Below are 14,431 nucleotides of genomic sequence, written 5' to 3'. Positions count from 1 at the left end.
GATCAATAACAGTCTTCACTGTGGATGGCAGGGCGCAGCTGGGCTGCATACCCTTCGTGCTTCATTTTCCCACTACTCTGTTGAGACAAGTTAAAAGTAAGAATATATTTGTTGACCGGGCTTTGGTCTGTGGCACACCACGTATCATGCGGACATTGATTTATGATTTTCCACAGCCGGGTGGGAAGAAAATCAAAATTTTATTAAAGACACAGAGCCTAAGATTATCCCTCCATTTTCACCCTCCCTTATGAAGAACTTGTACTATGTTCTTTTTCTTTTGGCAGCTTGATGAAAAGTGCCTTAATTCTGGAGCTGGAGAATGATTAATAATCCAATGGACGAGTGAGTTTAGGGCTGATTTTTAACACAGTGATTCTCCCTCTGTGTAAAACAGTTTAGGAATAGTGTAGACAGCATTAACATAATTTGATTGATTTTAATTTTGTATTTGTGGCTTTATGTTGAGGTTTCAAAGGGGTAAAAATTCCAGTTTTAAATGTTTTTCAGCATGTTCCAGATAGATCCAATGAGGGCAGGAAACCAAGGGCATTATACCCAAAATCATTGTCAATATATAGTTCTCTGGTGGTTTCTTCAGTCAGTCACAAAACTTTATTTCGCATGAATTCAAATGCATAAAAGTGCAAAAGACAGATAAAAACTATTTGATACACAAATCTACATTTAAAAAAACGTACATATTTCATACATTCATAGTTAATAAAACTACATGTAAAATCCGTAAAACTTGGCTCTGCATATATACAACATTTGAACAATTTCAGAACAAGCCACCATTTATACCATTGGTATAGTTCATCTATACAAACTCTCATAAGGCACTCAGATCTAATAATTAGTATGAACATCTATGCCCCGTGTTTTCCTCTAATAAATATTATTATGAGCCAGCCTATAAACTATAATATTTACATAACAGATAACAGCTAAAATTGCTGCCCTAGTTAAAATCCCAGCAACTGGGATAATCACTGACATTTTAAAACTGCCTAAGAAAAGATGCAAGAGTGTGGCATACAGCAGCATTATCCAGTTGTTGAATAAAAAATAAAGCTCACAAGCACTGTCTAAAATCATATTTACGTAAAAAAAGAACAATATACTTTTTTCTCTGTTCGCTATATAAGGAGCAAAAACACAATAGGTGCAAATTAGACTGTGTAGACTTTCCATCACAAGGACAGGGCAACAACTGGTTCAATGAATAAGTATTTGCAGGGAAGCAGGGAATTAAGTTCAAGTTCAAATAACTTTATTCGATTCACATGAATCATAAAAGTGTTCCATACATACATAAAACAATTTAATAAATTAAAAAAAAAAATCTTCTATACAAAAATTGGGGTGAGTTCATGTCAAAGTTCTCAATTTTTAAAACAAATTTTTGATAAAATACAACATTCCATCAAGTTAATTTTCCAGTAACAATTCATACCTTTTCCTAATTGACAGCGCAGTTCTAATGAAGTTGAGCACAGCACTACAAATTACAGTAGTGGACAAAGATCGTAGATAATTAAAACCTTCATGATAAGAACAGGGGCGAATATCCTTTAAAAGAGGCTTAAGAATGCGTGCCCTAATATCTTTATAAAGTGTGCAAAACAGCATAAAGTGCATAGTACATAGTCTCTCACACCAACTCGCCTGTTTGGGGAAAAGCCACAAGAAAGTGCAAAATGCAAAGACGAAACCTAGTCAAAAGGAAACGAGCTTGTGTTTAAATAGTAAAAGACAAATAAAATTGCTGATGGAGTAACGACCCATCGGTAAAAGAATCATTTTCCCGGTCTGAGGTACTTATTTCATTATAATATGCATTTTTTATGATTGATTTCATATTAGGTTGAATACCATCAGGATTATCGTAGTAGTGTCCCAAGCTGATCCTGTAGAAAGTATTCTTGACATAGCAAAGCCAGGGGATGGACAGGGCCTTTTCCAAATTCATACAGTCTCTAATGATCGCTCTTGAAAATAGTAACTCTTCCGAAGTCCATACCTTTCCCCATAAGATCAATGGGGCAATATTTATTCTATCTCTGACATAGTCTAGACCCACTTCAGAGTGACAACATTTTGTAGGAGAGCTAATTGAAATCATCAGTAATCTTTTCAGGAATTTATTTTCTAAAATTTGTATCTGGCTGCTTTTTTGTGACCCCATACTCCTACCCCATATGTTGCAACTGAGAGACATTTTGATTTATATAAAGTCAGCATTTCTGCCACTGGCTTATGTCCCAGTTTGGACGCAAAACGGAACAGCCCCTCAATAATTCTACTAGTATGTTGGACCCTGGCTACAATCAAATGGTCCCGATTTAATTTGTTGTTAAAAACATTACCCAGGTATGTAAAATTGGGTACCTTGTCAATGATCTTTTCATTTAACGCAAATGTTCGTGTTTTAGTCTGCTTGGGGCCACATACCATGACAAATGATTTACTAAAATTTACTTTCAGGTCCAAACCCGTCATAAAATCAGTGAAAGCAATCAACACTTTTATAAGGCTATTGGCCAGTAAGGCCATCAAGACCGTGTCATCGGCATATGACAAAAAGGGGACCAACTGCCCTCCTATACTGGGATAATCCAGGTGCTGGTCTAGTAAAAATTTCTCCACCGAATTTGTATATAAAAGAAATAAAAAAGGAGCCAGGATACAGCCCTGTCAAACGCCCTCTGTTGAGGCAATAGGCCTAGTCTTTTCTCCTTCTGGGCCGTAACGAAAAGAGACAGTAGTTGATGCATGCAGCTTGCGTAACACGGTAATAAGAGCTTCCTCAAAGCCCATTTTCTCCATAAGTGTCCCTAACTTACCCCGACTCACTGTGTCAAATGCACTGGATAAGTCCACGAAGGCCAGGTGGATCGAACCTCCCCATACCTTCATGTACTTACCCATGACTAAAGAGAGGTTAAGACACTGTTCACTTGTCCCCTTTCCCTTCCTAAAACCTTATTGGGTAGGGGACATTAGACCAGTATCATTGGCCCACGATTCCAGGCGAGCAAGGATTACCCTCCCCAGGACCTTGCAAGTAGCATCAATTAAAGAAATGGGCCTGTAGCACACAAGGTCATGCCTACTACCTTTCTTATATATTGGTACCACTACTGCCTCTTTCCACGAACTAGGGATATGGCCGACTATTACTGATTTGAAAACATTTACCAACAATGGTGCCAATAGTTGTAGATCACATTTAAACAAATCGAGCGGCACCCCATCTGGACCTGGTGCCTTTGAGGGAATGCCCTTTGTCAATGCCTCTTCAACCTCGCCAAGAGAAATAGATAAACTAAGTGTCATGTTTCAACTGGTGAGCGCATGTGGAGACAAGGTGCCGACCGTTCGCCACGCCGCCGAAAACTACACCTCCCAGAAGGCCTAGCGCGTCCCGCGAGACTTCGCGACGAGGACCCATAAAACAGGAAGTCTGCTTCACAACGCTGTCTGAAATTCATTGTTGGAATTGAGCTCGCGTCCGATACAAGTCCCGTCCCAGTTCTGGTCCGGTAAGGGTGCTTGCACCGCTGATAATTCGTGTCTTGGTGCCAACCTCCGTTGGGGAGCAGATGCTCCTGCGGAGGCTGGCGTTAGTCTTTGGGTTATATCGCTCGCAGTAAAGTGGATTTAATCGGCCTGCATTTTCGGCAGGCGGAGTGAGTGAGGCACTCGCTCAGGATATGATCGGCCTGCATTGTCAGCCGGCGGGGGGCATATAGCCAGTAATAGGTCAAAGGGGTTCACGGTTACTCTGAGTCCTGTCTGTTACGATAGGATACCGCAGACCCTGGAAAACGCGCGGTGTAGTGATCTACACTGCCTACATTGTATTAAGCACATAAGGTTCAGCTACAAGCGATAGTAGCAAGCGAGGGGAAGAGCGTTGCGAATGTACGCTGGTGGCTTACAGTGCATGTGAAGTAACAGTGTTACTCTAATGGTTAATGGTGTTTCTTCGACTCTATCTTAACAGGGGTTAGTACGAGTGGTAGAGGGCTATGCTCTACCCCTGTGATGCACGGTGGAGTCTTGAGGAGGGTAGGTGCTGGTTCATACTTCAGTGCATGATTAAACAAGAGTAGGATTGTGCCTGTGGGGATGATAATTGTTTCTTTGTCATTACTGCAGAAATCCCCCCACGCAAATTCGCCCACACAAAACAGCCACCCCTCAACTTTAGTTCACGGCCGCCATCATAGAATGGATGATTCTTTTCCTTTACAGGTATAAGGGTTTATTGAACCGAGCATGCCTAGAGTATGGGCGTCTGTCTATTATGTGTGCTTAAGGTGAGACTTACCAGTATATGTTCTGTTCTTTTCTCATTTCAGATCTCCCTCCCTGGCATTCCCTTCCTTTCCTTCCCCCATTTGATCCTTCCGCTGACCTGTGCCATTACGGCTCATAGGCTTGGTTAGATCAAGAGGTGGACCCCTCAATCATCAATCCGATCCTGAGGACTGGTCGTCGTTACACTAAGTTGATTCGCAGTTTCCGAGTTAATTACTATTTTATCTCTTTGATCATACAGTAGTAAGCCTTTTGGGTTGAATATATTCGAGAAATGTGACTCCCAAGCTTCACCGGTTATTGTTGATTCAATGCTCCTTACATCATTTGTGAAGAGGGGGCGATTTATAACTTCCCAAAAACCCTTGGAATCATTGAGAGCGCAAGATCTCTCGAGATCTTCCCAAGCAAGTTTTCTAAGTTCATCCTTTCTATTTCTAATTACATTTTTATAGGTTTGTCTCGCTGTCCTAATTAGTGCCCTATCACAGGGGACTATATGCAGGGCCTTTTTAAGATCTTTTTGTGCACTAGAGCATTCTGCATTGAACCATCTAGTTTCTTGTGGAGCCTTTCTTTTTACTGTTCTTGTTAGATTATTGGCCACATCTTTGCATATTCTTTCAAAACACTCTATAACCTTCTCCACTGTCGAATCATCAGATAGGCATATCAAAATTTGACTGAGGTTTGATGTCACAATCTCCGTCTCAAATATAGGTGTATTTATTTTGCTCCATTTTAGTCTCACTCCCTGATTTGGATTATATATTAATGGACTTTCATCACTATCGCCCTTAAAGCCGTTACATGCAAGCTGGCAATAAGGGGATTGTGATCACTGACAGGGTTAGCTTCTACCGCAAAGCTGTCTACCAGATGAGCAAATTTTCTAGATATTAGCATGAAGTCGATAGTACTCGCCCTACCCCCTCCCAGAAATGTGGGGTACTGTATATGTGGCATGCCAACCAGAGTATCAACAAAACATAGTTTGTTGACAACAATGATGGTATTTAACGCTTCACCATATGAAGAGTGCTTAAAATGGGCAAGTGGTTCGTTTTCGGTATCTAGAAGCCCACATACCGTTTGTGAACTATGCTGGCACAAAGAACAGTTGAAGTCACCCAACCATATTATGCATAGAGGGAAATCTTTAATCGCAGCCTTATTGATTTCCTCATTGAGGGTATTAATAATCCCACAGTTGTTCTGATCAAAAATATTATAATATAGCCTTATAGCCCGCCGTAGCGGGCTATACCGGCTATTAAAGGCCCGCTGCAGCGTTAAAGGCTCAAGCCGAAGGCGAGGGACTTTAACAAAAGCAGCAGGACTTTAATAGCGGTATAGCCCTGCTACGAAGGGCTATAAGGCTATTAGAACATTATGCCACTAGAGGGCAGAATGTTCTAAGAAATTAAACAAAGGCTTCTCGAAGCTCGAGGAGATTTAAATCCCTTCGAGCATCGAGAGGCTTTTGTAAAACATTGGAATGATGCTCTGCGGGCCTTTACCGGCCCGTAGAAGCACGGAGCACTCCATTGTCTACAATGGAGTGCTCCACATTCCAATGTTATAATACAGGTTAATCAATAGTGTTGGGACATCAATCAGATTCCTAATCATAATGATCTGATACCAGGGGCAGTCAGCTATGTTCTCAATCTTTATGGCTCTGTATTTAACAGAAATCAGTGTCGCCAATCCTCCTTCCGCTCTCCCTGAAATAGATGGAGTTGCCTGAACATTAAATGAGCGTAAACCATCAATAATGACTTCCTCCCTACTCCCTGTTTCCTAGGTACAAATTACATCAAATTTCTTCATATATTGTAGCCAAACCTCATCTAATAGTCTAGGTCTAATAACCGCAATGTTCCAAGAGATAAGTCTCAATGGACAATCATTTCAACTGTGTCCCACTACCCCTGCCCCTTCTGTGTTAAGGATGGGTTGTGCTGCTAGCTCAATGTTTGTGTCCTTATTGACCCTCCCTTCGCTGTCTGGATACAAATGCAATGGGCATTTAGGGCTGTCCTCTCTTGATCCGAAAAATGAGTATGGTCTATAATGCCATTTAATAAATTAGGGACTGTCTCTGGTTCATTGTTTATGATATCTATCTTCCCAAGAACTCTCAAGTGTGGGGCCAGTCAATCAATATCTCCCAAACCACTCAGTGCCTCATAGCGGTTTGGGTGATACCAGGGAGGATGCACAGGATACTGACTATCTAGTCTAGGTCTCTCTTTATCCACAACAGACCAAAGTGGTCTAGGTGGCTGGTAGAAAAAGCCCAGCACTAAAACAGGAACCCCCCTTGAACATGCAGACTAGGTATTTGCCCTTTCTAGGATTATCTTAACTAGACGTGGAGTTCTAAATTTTAAAACGATACAATCGTCTGCAAATTTCTTAGTGGATTTCCCCACTCACCTAATCCAACGTGCTATTTTAAATTCCACAAATAACTCCTCTTCAATGCCCGTCCTCTCCCTCAAAGGAAATGTAGTGCCTTGTTCCTCAATGCAGACCAGTGCTCTGGTTCACTTGATGACAGTGGGGGGACATTAGCCAGGATTATAGTGTAAGGAGTGGCTTCGGGTGGTAAGTGTAAGTTAGTATGTGGGCCACCTGAAGTTCTTTGATCAGACAGCCTACCTTCCGTGATACTTGGGGTCTGGGGTCTCTGGGCTGTCTTGCTATTAGAGTGGGAGTCATTTTCAAAAAGTGTATTCTGGGAATTTGTGGGGATTATGTCTTTAACCCTAGAAGAGTACCCATCGCTATTTGATACTAGTCCAGCTGCACTTGTGCATTGTAGGTCATTCTGTTATTTACTTCTAGCACAGGATTTATGTTTGTCTATGATCCTATTCTTAACAGTGCCCTCTGCCCCGTTAGATATTGCTGCATTTTGATTACAGCTTACCACCGGTTTTTCTAAGTTCGATAACCTAACCTCAATGTTGTTTAGCCTTTGAAACAGAGGATCTAAAAGGGTTGCAACCATCGTTTCCAATTCGTTCCAAAAGTCAACCTCAGTTGCAACCCCCCCCCCCCCCCCCGAAGCTGCTTCAGCACAGGATTGAGCAAATGCCTGATTATGTTCATTAGGTTTATTCCTACGCCCTAAAGGCTTGGGCAGAAGAAAGTTTTGTTTATTCCCAGTTTGTCCCTTGCTTTTCTTAGAGGGTGGTGCAAGACTATTCGCATGATTAGTTTTGGCTTTGGCTTTTTGGCCCCGTGTGACATCATTTAGCCTGGTCGTTTTTTCAGGATCATCTAAATTAACACATGTATCAGGAACGTTAATGGTTTCAATCGATTCAGGGTCCGAGGTTGTTGAATACAGTGTGTTGTTTTGGGATACATTAGCTTCCAAGCTCAGTTGAGAAACTGGGGCAGTAGCAACAGAGATGATGGGTGCAGTTCGATTATCGATATTTTGCGGCTCCAAGGATAGTCTTCGCTCTGTAAGTTCTATTTCATGGATGAGCACTGACTCAGCCCTCAGCAGAAATGCATCTAGGGTCCCAACTACTTCCTGGACGTTTCTAGACTTAGGCTTACTCATTCTGTCCTCCCTTGAAGCAGAAGCAGAAACCAGGCTATTGGAAGGAAAATTAATATGACAGTACTTTAATGGTTGAGCGTTCGTATTCTCGTTTGCTCCAGGTCCATTGACAAATGTCAGAAATGTGGCCCAGCCCGGCCTCCCTTGGTCTCTGACAGGCGCAGACGGGCCCGCCCACGTCCCGCGCTGCGGAAGCCCGGCGGTGCCTTTATGCGCCGACTGGCGCCCGGGAATGACACAGGAGTGACAAGGCTCCTTCTGCAATGTCACCTGGGTGCTGCAGTCCTCCCAGAGGTGAAAGGCTGAAGGGCTTCCCGCGCTGCAGGAGCCCGGCGGTGCCTTTAAGTGCCGGCTGGCGCCCCGGGAATGACACAGAAGTGACGCGGCTCCTGCCGCGATGCCGCTTGGATGCTGCAGTCCTCCCAGAGGTGAAAGGCTGAAGGGCTGAAGGGCTTCCAATCATAAGTGGAATATGGTTTAAAAGGAACTGTGTCAGAATAAATCGATGGTGTGAGTTCTGGACAAAAGATAGATAAGAAAGTGCACCGTGCTTCACTGGGGGTAGCGTCTGGTATAAAGTTATTGTACTTTTATCTTTGTTTATAGCCGCTCTATCATTTATTGCATTGTCCAGGGAAATTTCTTTAGCTTAGACTTCGGGAAGCTGTAACCCTACGGCATCTACCATACCCCAGATTTCTGCCCCATATGTGGCAATAGCTTTTGCGTAAGTTAAATAGATAGTTAGCATTTCCAGGATTGTTTTTGATCCTAATTTTTATGAGAATCTAAAATGTGCAGCAATACTTTTTCCATAAAATTGACTCTGATTATCACCATATCCTTCCAATTTAATTTGCAGTCAAAAAGAAATCCCAAATAGGTAAATTTCTCTACCACTTCTATTCTTCTATTTCCTATAGAGAATCTCAGGAATTTCTTAGGGCCAGCCCCTGTGATTAATACACATGTTTTAGACTCATTCATGTGTAAGTCCAGGCTAGCCATAAAACTTGTTTACTCCTCTATGAGACTCTGCAGTGCCAATGGGGTGCTTGCTAGAAGCACTCTGTCGCCTGCATAGAGGAGTTTTGGGAGGGCGGTGACATTGACGTATGGAATAGCCTTCGCTCTCTCTCAACCAGGACCAATTACAGTTTATTAGTATAAAGAGTAAATTAAATCGAGGGCAAGAATGCAGCCTTGTCTCACACCTTTTTCGATTGTTAAAAGATTTTGAACAATCCCCTTGTTTATTGCACCGAACACTTGCCATCACTCCTACATATAGCTGCCTAATAAAGGTAATTATCAGTGCATCTACTCTGTATTGGACCTCAGAGAGAATCTTCTTTTCCCCTACACATTCTTCTATCCTGTTCTATAGGAGACGTCCCATTAGCTTGGCTGTGAAATCAATTAGGGAAATAGGCCTATAGTGTTTTGGGTTAGATCTATCCCCCTTTATAAAAATAGGTAAAATTATTGAGTGGTTCCAGGAAATCGGCGGGCCCGTATTGACTATAGAATTAAAAACATTTACCAATAGTGGACATCACAATAGCTTATTGGTTTAAAAGAAATCAACAAGAACTATATAAGGACCAGGGGCCTTTAGGGGGCATGACTGCTGCAGGGCCTGTTCTATTTCTGCCACCTCAAAAGTCAAGAGAGGGTTATTTACCATCACAGCGGTATCTATGAGATTTACTGACCCTTCCTTGTATTGGAAGATGTTTTTGGAAATACGTAACCCAACCGTCTTCCTCAATGTGTAAAAATGGGTCATTTACTTCCTTCCAAAACCTACTGCTATCATTATTCTCAGAGGCTTGCCATAGATTTCTCCCATGCTTCCGCTCTTAAGTGTTTCAACCTTTTATCTCTTACTTCTTTATACCTGTAACAAAGGGTCTGTACAAGCAGGATATTTCTAGGGACCCTATTCAAAGCTTTGCACAAATCTGCTAATGCCGTAGGACAATTTCTGTCAAACCACTGCATCGGTTGGCACTCTTTAAAGTTAAGTGCTGCTTAATACCCTTCAGGATCGCCTCAAACACCCCCAACACCAGGTTCTGGAATCGTCTAAACATATCATAATCTCAAGTTTTTTAGATGTCAAAACAAAGGTGACTAAATTAGCCTCATTCACTGTATCCCACTTCTAATATACAACCATTTTTTATGCTTAAAACTGGCTTTGGTGCTCTTCTCTCCACCAAATTGATGTAGTGGGGCGTGACCACTGAAATCTATGGGTAGTACCTCTTTATGCTGTCTCTTAAATTTTCTGAGGCTACAATGTGATCAATTGTAGACCCTTTCCCTGCACTTTCAAAGTTTTATCCATTAATCCAGTGTTGGGTTCTATCCTACTGCCAACCACTAAGTTCCAAGTAATCAGAAGCCTGTTTAGGGCATTCCCATAGGATGAGTGGCTAAAGTGTACAAGGGGGTCTCTATCCGAATCTGTTACTCCACAAATCGGGTTTTCAACTATTTGACAACTCTTTAATGTTAAAATCTCCTATCCAAATGTTTTTCAAGGGTTTGGGATGTTGGTGACTAATTTCATTAATTATCCTTTCAACTTCTCCCGTCATGTATACCATATTCCCAACATTATTATTATAGTAATTTATAATAACTAAGCCCTAGTCTCCTTGTCCCTCACAAACCAGATGATGGAAATAGGGGGAGTCATTAAAGAGTTAAAAAAATATAACTCTGAGGGTATTTGCTTGTAATGTCTGTAGTTCTCCCTTTGCCCTACCAGCTCTAGAGCCGGGGTTTGGCACGATCCATGACCATCTAGGGAAATGGGCCTCATCTCCCAAGTTTCCTGGAGGCGAATGATATCATATTCTGTAATCTCTTTTAGCCAATCTTTATTATCTTTCTTGCCACTGTACCCTGCGATATTTCATGTTATCAACTTCAAATCCATTGTCCCCTCAGGCTTTTTTCCTCCTTCCCTATTCTTTGTTGCCTACGACACCCCCTCCCCCTGTACTCCGCCTTGTTTCCTGTCCTAGCGAGTCAGTCACAACCTTCTAGGCTTTCTGAAGGAGCAGACCGATTTGTAGTGTGAATCCCACTGAGGCCATATGGCTCTCTCGGGAGTACAGAATTAACACAGGGGTGAACCATATTGTCTTCTCTCCCTTTGTGGAGCCTGGACATATCTTGGGACTTATAGAAAAACCCAAAAGGTAAGGCGTAAATCTGGGACCCTACTGATGAGGCTATAGGTAGTTGGCCTAGAAGGTCCCAGATAAGCCCTGGACTGTCTAAATTGACTTCAATGCCCATGATTTTCTTTTAGGCTGGTCCCACTCATGGAGTTCTCCTTGCCATAAGGAGATGCCCCTGTATAAACGAGCCCTCTCTAGCGTACTTGGTCAGCCTGTATAGCACTTTGTCGTTTAGTTGCTCTGTTGACTCTTGTTGTGAATTCCTTAGATTTGGTACAATAAACATCACAATAACATAAGGGCACGCTGCCAGTGGGAGACTTAAGAACTGGACCTTGTCCCCCACCCCCTCTAATTGGGAAACACGTCTTTTCTTCGCCCTCTCCTCCCTAATTTTTGGCCTACTCTTTTCATCTCTAGGACGAAGTTGATTTAAATTGGGCCTCCTATCAGGGGAACCTGAGGACATTGCCCTAGAACCCCCTTCTCTGGGGGCGTTGCCTTGCTGTCTGGTGTCCGTATCTCACGCCAAAGAAGTATACTGGGGACCTGCTCCTCTATACCCTGCCCCTACATTGTCATTCTCCACCAAAGTAATCTCGTGTGGATTTGAAAATGTACTCAGAACACTAGAAGTGTTGTGGACTGACATGAAAGGGCCTGATGTTTGCATTTGCCCATCCCAATATTTAGGTTGCCCGCTGTTTAATATTTTCCAAGCTAGTTTATAATGGCTTAACCATGGTTAACAGAAGACTTTAACATTTTTCATTTAAATCATCTGAATTTGGAATATGGAGGCCCTGTGTTTGAGTTTGGGTTCAGTCAGAATTCCAATTACAGGACATTTTCTTGGTCATTTAGCTTTAATGGGCTCTCTGGTCCCGCCTCTTTTCCTTTTTCCTGAAGGCTCCTTGGGGGGTATAACTACATTATCACATAAGCCGTGGTGGGAATTAATCAAGCCTGGAGAAAGTCCCCCGGGTAGGTCACTAGGGCCAAATCTTTTGGGGCTACTACCAACAAGCTCTCTGCCTCCCACCCCTCCCAGTGAATGTCTTCATTCGGTAAGTTCTATTTCTTTTGTTGAAACCCTTGTCGCCTTCACAAGGAAAGAGTCCAAAGTAGATATTATTCCCCCACCTGTTTCTGGCTGCTTTGTCTTCCTTTTGCCCATGATGAACTTGGGACACCGACTCTAAAACTGTCAAAGTTAGAGGGGGGCCCAGCCCAGCCACCTACAGGCTACGACGGGTGTGGACGGGCCCGCCCTAGGCCCACGTGCGTGTCCCGCGCTGCAGGTTGGCGTCGTGTTTACATGCACATGAATGCGTTGCCGGGGGAAGATGGGGCATGTAGCCTACCCCCAGGGGTGCTGCAGTCCTATTTTCTTTTTTTAAACAAATTGTATTGAGTTTTACATGTCAGAACAGGTACATTCTATGAAATGATCAATGCCAAGGTACTCATAAGTCAATTAACGAAAGCATCTCTGCATGTGATATAAGTATTGTAGTTCGGCTGCATATAGAATTCTCATCCCCCTACCCATAATTTAGGAATCATGTACAAAGCAATAATCATTTGGTGCACATTTCGTCAGCATCTCGTATCCTAAAACAGTTCTACCCTCCTAGAACCTCCCCCCACTCATCCCTCCCACCAGGCGTGTCACATACAATCAGTATTTGATCTACAGACTAGGGTTACTGCAGGTTAGCTTCGCAAATGTAACTAAAGTAATACTTTGGGATCCAACCAGGGGTGCTTTGTGTTCATTGTCTAGTTCTGCCTTTTCATACAGTGCACAGGGGTAGGCTATCTACCAGAAGCTTCAGCTGAGAGATCCTCGTCGCTATCATTGTCTGGGATCTTTAGTAGCACCACCAATGTTTCCCATGCCCTCGCTGCCTCTAATACCCTCTCACTTCCCGCTCGTTTTGCTAACTGCAGCTGAACTATTCCTTCACACTCCGCCCATTTGATTAATTCCGTCTCCCATCTTTTTACATTTGGGCCCCTCTTTGCTTTCCAATGCATAGTGATATCTCGTTTAGCTAATAATAGACCCATATCTAGGAATTTGCCTGTAATCTTATTTTTGACCGTGTGGGGGGACCAATGTAAGAGGCAGGGTCCCATAGTTCCTTGTCGGTGATCTTGGTCAATAATGTGACGACTTCTACCCAATAGCTATCCAGTTGCTGGCAATCCCAAAACATATTCCGAAAGTCTGCCCCCTCCCTATTACAGCGTGGGCATGCTGCTGTGCAAGTGTCAAAATATTTGTTAACCTTTGCCGGGGTGAGATACGCTCTATGTAAAACATAAAAGTGCACCAGTTGGAATCGGGCATTCCTGGAACTCTTCCACGCCCGTTCCACAAGATCAGCCCAGGTCTTTTCCGGAATCTCCTCCCCAGGTCCTCTTCCTATTTTAGCCGCAGCGCAGTCAAGGGAACTAGCATTTCCTGTGTCATGCGCTTATATAGACACCTAACCACTTTAAAGGGTCCTGCCGCTGTCACTATGTATTGACACCCCATTGATGTCTGCAGTTCATTGAGGCCCTCCCTCCAATGCTTTCGGACAGCCATGGTAAGCGCAGAGTGTAATAAAAAGTCCCCTCTGGGCAGGTCATATAGTTCCTGTAAGTCATTGAAGGGAATCATAGTTATGGTGCTGCAGTCCTATGTCCCACGGCTTCTCCCCTCACTCCAGGCTGAACAGTGTGGCTACAAGTGCGTTGGCGTTGCGCTTAAATGTGAGTGAAGGCATTGCAGGGGAAGATGGGGTGTGTAGTCTACCCCTAGCGGTGTTGCAGTCCTAAGTCGCACAGCTTCTCCCCTCACTCCAGGCTGAACAGTGTGGCTACAAGTGCCACGGGTCAGCGTCACGCTTGAATGCACATGAAGGCATCGCACAGGAAGACAGGCAATGCAGTCTACCCCCAGCGGTGCTGCAGTCCTATGTCGCTTGGCTTCTCCCCTCACTCCAGCATGAACGGTGTGGCTACAAGTGCCGTGGGTCGGCATCGCGCTTCAATGCATGTGAAGGCATCGCAGGGGAAGATGGGGCGTGTAGTCTACCCCCCAGCCATGCTGCAGTCCTATGTCGCACGGCTTCTCCCCTCACTCCAGGTTGAACGGAGTGACCTAACCAGATTAGTTCATATGCATATTCCTGTTTTTATATATCTTTTGACTTATTTCCATTTTATTGTTGGCTGGTTTACAAAGATCTGCTTAAGCACACGTGTCTACTGGATAATGGGTTGGCCACTAATGAAAAAATATAATTTACAACATCCAAATCATACATAG

Source organism: Triturus cristatus, chromosome 9 (genome assembly GCF_964204655.1).
Source record: "Triturus cristatus chromosome 9, aTriCri1.1, whole genome shotgun sequence".
NCBI lineage: Eukaryota > Metazoa > Chordata > Amphibia > Caudata > Salamandridae > Triturus > Triturus cristatus.
The sequence above is the reverse complement of the archived record's forward strand: the minus strand, read 5'-3'. Positions refer to the sequence as shown.